At 40.0% G+C, this 6,892-nt stretch overlaps 1 pseudogene across 1 annotated transcript; it reads left to right on the plus strand.

Moving 5' to 3' along the window:
- The first annotated feature begins 2,249 nt into the window (after positions 1-2,249).
- Positions 2,250-6,892, plus strand: LOC101483699 (flavin-containing monooxygenase 5-like; annotated as a pseudogene). Its single transcript, XR_013095582.1, has 9 exons — positions 2,250-2,308; positions 4,051-4,228; positions 4,393-4,559; positions 4,741-4,883; positions 5,134-5,331; positions 5,549-5,696; positions 5,782-5,989; positions 6,082-6,154; positions 6,258-6,892. The product of XR_013095582.1 is annotated as a flavin-containing monooxygenase 5-like (transcript).

A 6,892-nucleotide genomic window follows, 5' to 3' on the forward strand; every position in this document is an offset into this window, starting at 1 on the left:
TCCATTTTCATGTCTTTTATTAGTAAATAAATCTTTTAAGCCACAAAGATCTGAGATTGTTTGCTGAAAAAATAAAGATCTCTTTTCTCTGCTTTGACTTGGTATTAATACTAAAGACCAGTGCAAGCACGCCTCTTTTTGATGGTGATTGATTGATTGATTGATTGATTGATTGATTGATTATGCTTTTAATTGTCACTTGCAATGTTATACGTACATCTTACCTGCAGTGAAATGGGACCCCTTCCTCCATACATACATTATTGGGGTGCTCAGGAGGTAGAGCGGGTCAGCTGCTGATGAGAAGGTTTGATCCCTGGCTCCCCCAGTTTGCATGCCAAATATCCTTGGGCAAGATACTAACCCCGACTTGCTTTCCAATGCTTCCATCGGAGTATGAATGCGTATGAACGATAGTTAGAAAGCACTCAAAGTAGATAATAGTGCTTGTGTGAATGGGTGTGTGTGGGGTGAATGCGGCGTGTTGTCTAGAGCGCTTTGAGTACTCCAGGAGGCTAGAAAAGCGCTATATAAGAATCAGTCCATTTACCATCATTGTTTGCAATGATAATGGATGAGGCTTCAGTTTTAAAGCTGAATTGAGCTTTCAGTTAACTTTCTAGTGTAGATTGTTAATAACTCAACACAATCTAAACCCAAAGCACAGGTACTGTGTTTGTAGCTTGTATAGAATGTAATATAATCTGTCATGTTAGATTTTTCCAAGTGGTTGTTCTAAGACAAAAATGATGGCCTTTTTGTGCTCACCTTTGTCCTTCTGAACAGTGGCACACACATGAAGTGTGTGTTACAGTTGCTGACGTGCAGTGTTTATTGTGCACGTCTTCACTTTTATATTCTGGCACTTACAGCTGGAACAATCAAGCTGGAGACTCCAGTGTGTGAGTGGCTTGGTCATTTCAGTGATATACAAGTCCAGGTTCTCAGAAGGTCCCAACTTATGCAGATGCTTCAGCAGCTGAAAAAGACAAGATTTTTCCGGATAAAAATTTTCCAAAATTTTCCAGCCTCTGCGTGCAGTCACTTTGCTTCCCTTATTCATTACTTCCTATATCAGCACCTCTGTATCAGCAGAGGGTTTTTTTCTGAGAAGTGACGCATATTGTTCAGGATATGGTCAACTCTGACATGCTTCAAGCACCATTATAAATTTTGATGGTGCTGTGATGGCGTCAATGTTGGTGTGCGTAACAACCAGTGCACTGTCCAGTATGAACAATCAGTTCAAAGTGTGAAACTTCTGGCTACAGTGCCTGACAATGTGACATTTTCTGCTATTCATGTTTGTAATTAGATTTTTTGGTAGCAGAGATAAAAGTGTTAAATAGAAACAACTAACAAAGGAGGAGACAACATAGGAACTGAGAGAAAAGTGTGATCCAGGGAGGGAGGGGGTGAATCTGTACGCAAGTGAGAACTTCAGTCATCACCAATCATCTGAGAAACGTCAGAAAGGTGTGCTTATCCAAGTCATGCAAGAATATGTACAAAAAAGTTTGGAAGCTATGTACATGAAAATATGAATGCAGTGAGTTTCAAATATAAACCCGTAATTCATTATAGAACACTAAAAACATGCCCGTCTACAAAATTTTACATCAGGGAACGTCATCCTAAAATTGCTGAACAATTGTGCCCCTCTGCCAATCTTTACCTCTGAGAAACTTTTTATAGTTACGTTCCTGACTTACTGCCAGTTAACCGAATAACTGGCAAACTGTTCCTCCAGATATTTTTCAGTAACACTTACTATTCCGGTATTTTGTTACCACCTCCCAGCACTTCGGAGATGTGGTGGTGCCATCAAATTCAAAATGCGCTAACATTTTTAAGCATTTGATGTTTGTCGTGTTCTGCTGTGAATAAAATGTGGGTTAGGGGATTTGCAGATTGTTGTTTTTTGTTTTCTGTTTACAATCTACTCAGAAACCTAACTTTTTCAGAATTGTTTTGTATTGAGTGAATCACTGAAAAGCAAAGTACCATTTTAGAAAACCATTTAAATCCTTTTAAGATGAAACTCGGTATATTTTCAAATTTTACTGTGCTTTTCTTTTTAACACCAGGTTTTGTATAATGGTAATTTTTGCTTTTTGGTGTCACTGACATGCAAAATATAACATACTGAGGATTTGTTTGCTTTTCCTTCAGTCCTGGAGTCAAATAACTGACCCTCCTGTGAAGCAAGGGTTCATAGGCTCCTTTTATATTTAGACCAACCATTTTCATTCCTACTCTCTGCTGAGTTAAATGCAGTATGAAAGCTCTCTTAATTTCTTCAAACAAGGTAAGAAATTTGGATTCTTTATCATAACTGCTGAGTGCATTAAGGGCTGTTGTATCAGGGTTAGCTGTTTCTTCATTTTTAGTTCTGAACTGTACATTTAGGTGTTCTCATCTGTTTATGATTGCTTCGTTTTGTTGTGAGATATGGGGCATGTGGCAGTTTATATATGTTTATAGAAAGTTTCTGAGTCTAGGTGTTTCACAGAGTATTGAGGATTCAAATTCAAGAAGCAAAAGTCAAAAAAATATATATTTCAGTCAAAAACATAAAACAAACTTTAGAAATCAAAGGCAAGGCAAGGCAAGTAGGTTAACAGACACTTACAGTGAGCAAAGAAACAACAGGACTATATATACTCACACAATGAGGGTTAATGGGGAAACAATAGGCAAGTCCACACAATCAACGCAATCAAAGGAGAGGAAGTAAAACTATAAACAAGGCACAGAAAAAAACAACTAGCAAACTAAACCAGGAAATAAGTAACAATGACCAAAGAGGGAAACTTAGACACAAATGTAAAGTCAACATGAGGAAAACACAGAAGGAAAAAACACATTATTGTGTATAGAAACTCAGATATGCACAATAATGGGAAATAAGATCTTAAGATTCAAAATACTAAGGATATACATGAAGAACAAAAATGTGAACAATAAGTTGAACTATAAATCAAATAAAAACTATTTAATAGTAATAATTAATAATAGAATAATTAATTATTATCAATCCTGCATTGGCAGACTGAGGTGGGTGTTTCCATCTTTAAGAAGGGGTACCGGAGGCTGTGTTCCAACTATAGGGGGATCAAACTCCTCAGCCTCCCTGGGAAAGTCTGTGCCGGGATGCTGGAAAGGAGAGTCCATCCATTGGTCGAACCTCGGATACAGAAGCAACAATATGTTTTTTTGACCTGGTCGTGGAACACTGGATCAGCTCTTTAACCTCTGATGATGATTCTTGGGAGTTTGCCCAACCAGTCTACTCTACATGTGTTTTGTGGACTTGGAGAAGGCATTTGAGCATGTCCTGTTGGAGGTGCTTTGGGAGTATGTGGTGTGTGGCCCATTGGTACCGGCCATTGGATACTTATGCCTCCATTGCAAGAGCTTGGCTTCGTCAAGTGACAGCCTCCAGCTTGCACTGGAACTGTTTGCATCCATCCGGAAGGGGCTCAGAGTAGAGCCGCTGCTCCTCCAAATCAAAAGGAGCCTGTTGAGGTGGTTTAAGCATCTGACAAGGATGCCTCCTGGGCGCCTCCTGGGTGAGGTGTTTCGGGCATGTCCAACTGGGAAGCAGACCCAGGACACGCTGGAGAGATTATATCTCTTGGCTGGCCTGGGGACACCTTGGCGTTTCCCTGGAGAAGTTGGAGGAGGTGGCCATGTGTTCTGCCTGCTTGCCTACCTGCTTAGTTCCATGTGTATTCCCAGTTTAGTTAGTTTTATATATCTGGTGTTCAGCAATAAAGCTGCCTTTTGAGTTCTTTTGAGTTGGTCTTATCACCTGACTAAATGTTGACTCCCAAGAGTATTTTGTGAAGACATGTTGCCTTGCAACATTAAATTACCTGGGAACGTGAAATCCAAAGCCAGAGTGGACTATAGCTATGGCCAAAACAAAGCAGCAATGACATTGGTGGTCTGTGGAGGTTTAAGGTGGGTTAGACAACATACAGATCGGACTTTGCTTTGCTCTGACAGATGAGATTTGTTTTTCTCTATTCATGGCTTTCTCTGCAGGAGAATCCAGAGCCAGACAGGGCCAGTATTTACTTTTCTGTCATAATCAACTCTTCCAAGGAGATGATGTGTTTCAGTGATTTTCCCATCCCTGCGCACTTCTCAAACTACATGCACAATTCCCTCATCGTGGACTACTTTGGACCACTTCCAGCTCACCAAGCACATACTCTTTAACGTAAGGATGTTTTGCTATTTTTCTGTATTCTGTTGGCAAAACTTAACGTATCACCAAGTTTTCAAAGAAAAAAGCTTTTTTAGTACTTTTTTAGTACTGATATATATAAATGGGGCATACCCACACTCTTATCAAAAACCTGCGTCTGTCTTTCTGTTGTCCAGACCAAAGTCTTGCAGGTGAAGCAGAAATCAGATTTTTCTCATTCAGGCGAGTGGGTTGTTGAAACAGAGAACAAGGATGGCAAGAAAGAGAAACACAGTTTTTGAAGCTGTAATGATCTGTATTGGACGCCACTGCTACCTCAACATGCCTCTTCATGACTTTCCAGGTAACACATGTCTGCGGGCTAGCAATAAACTACATGTAGATTTTATGTAGCCTTATAGAGTTTGGCTGTAGCAATAGAAAGAGGAAGTAATAATATTTAATAACAGTGTTTGACATTCTTTAACCATGTCTGTCGTGGAAACAGAAAGGGAGATTGTGTCTTGTTGTTTTATTTTCTTCAGGCATTGAAACTTTCCAGGGGAAGTATTTCCACAGCAGAGACTACAAGACTCCTGAGGAGTGGAGGAATAAAAAGGTCGTGGTGATTGGAATTGGAAACTCTGGAGCAGAAATAGGAGTGGAACTGAGTAGAGTCACCAAGCAGGTTGGACTGAGATGAACTGATTCCTCATTTAACATTTTTTTAAAATAATAAAAATTTACCCCAAAATTCATTCAGTTAAATTCAGTTCTGTCATTTTTGGACCTGAATCCATACCACCAAAACATACACCTTATACATGAATTATTAACCTATCAGTAGTTCAGACGCTATCAATATGATGAGAATTACATTTTTTAAAAAATATACCAAGAACCAGAGCAATGGCTGACAATGATTAATTTCATCCTAGGTTTACCTGAGCACTCGAAGGGGAGCCTGGATTCTGAACAGACTTGGGGATAACAGGATTCCCATTGACTTGTATTTTAACCGAGTGTTCGACTTTCTAAGGAAAACTGTTCCCTTTGTTTTTTTTCTGTAGTCTGGGAGAGAGACGACTAAACAAAATATTTGATCATGCTCTGTACAATCTAAAGCCAAAGCACAGGTATTGTGTTAATATCTACAACTGCACTAATGCAGTAGGCAGACTCCCTTGAATCTTGTGTTGGGCAAATCTTTATTACTATTTTGATGACTTTATTGCATTTCTTCCTATCAGATATTTTGGACAAAAACTTGGCTTCATGATTGCATGACTGGAAAGCCAGTAAATTCATTTTTTTCATCATATCAGTAGGGCAACGTTTAACTTTCCATTTCAGGCTGTTTAGCCAATATCCAACATTAAATGATGAGCTTCCCAACCGCATCCTCTCTGGAACAGTTCAGGTGAAACCCAACATCCGCAGATTTCAAGGTTCCAGTGTGGAGTTTGATGATGGCAGTGTAGTGGAAGATGTTGACTTGGTGGTAGGTCTGGAATTACATACTTTTCTTCACCTTCATAGAGATCAGTGAAATTGACTTTTAACTAACATGGACCGCTGTCTTTCAGGTGTTTGCTACAGGGTACCAGTTTTCCTTTCCATTCCTGGCTTCACAGGTGGTCTCTGTGTCTAACAACAAAGCATCTCTGTACAAATATGTGTTTCATCCTGAGCTTGAACACCCCACGCTGGCTATCATTGGTCTAGTGCAGCCATTGGGATCTATTATGGCTATATCCAAGTTGCAGGCCAGGTGGGCCACACGTGTCTTTAAAGGTCAGAGTTTAATTTAAAATACTTTTCTTTTTCAACTTAGGCATTTACAGGTTTTCATTATTACTAAAGTAAACTGTTGTGTTCTTTAACAGGCTGCATAAAGCTTCCTTCTGTAGTTGTTATGCTGAAGGATATACAGTGGAAGCAGGCAGCCATGGCTCAAAGGTAATAAAGTATATTTACTTGATTTTGTGGTTGCTTAAATATATAGGATCTGTAACACGCCACTTTTTGTTCTGCACATGTTCAACCTAAATGTCATTTTCAGGTATGTCACCAGTCAGAGACACACCATCCAGGTGGACTACATCAGCTACATGGATGAAATAGCAGAGCTAGTGGGAGTTCAACCCAACATCTCAATGATGCTGCTGACTGACCCCAGGCTGGGAATGAATGTGCTCTTTGGTCCCTGCACGCCGTACCAGTATCGTCTCAGGGGGCCAGGAAAGTGGGCTGGAGCCCGCGAGGCCATCCTCACTCAGCGGGAGAGAGTGACTCAACCCCTGCAGACCAGGCAATGCGATGAGCCCAAACCCAGGAGATCATATAAGTGGCCTCTGCTTCTGTCGGCTGCTGCTTTGTCCTTCACTGTCTACGTTAAGAGGAACAACCTTCCAGCTTTCCTACAGGATCCTGATAGTTTGCTGCACAGGGTTAAAATCTACCTGCCTACACAGTAATGCAAAATGTATAACTGAACAGAAATAAAAGATCTGATTAGTCTTGTAATAGTTTAATAGTTGGTAATGCTTTTGCAAGAAATAACATGAGCGTTGGAAATGGACTAATTACTGAAATATATTAGTGAGTGGTGCAATGATTTAATTACTTCAAAGGCCAACTACAATATGTGTCACAATCTGCAGAGGCAGACTGCATGAATTGTTTATGTGAGGACCC

This window comes from Maylandia zebra, linkage group LG23 (assembly GCF_041146795.1).
Source record: "Maylandia zebra isolate NMK-2024a linkage group LG23, Mzebra_GT3a, whole genome shotgun sequence".
NCBI classification, from domain to species: Eukaryota; Metazoa; Chordata; class Actinopteri; order Cichliformes; family Cichlidae; genus Maylandia; species Maylandia zebra.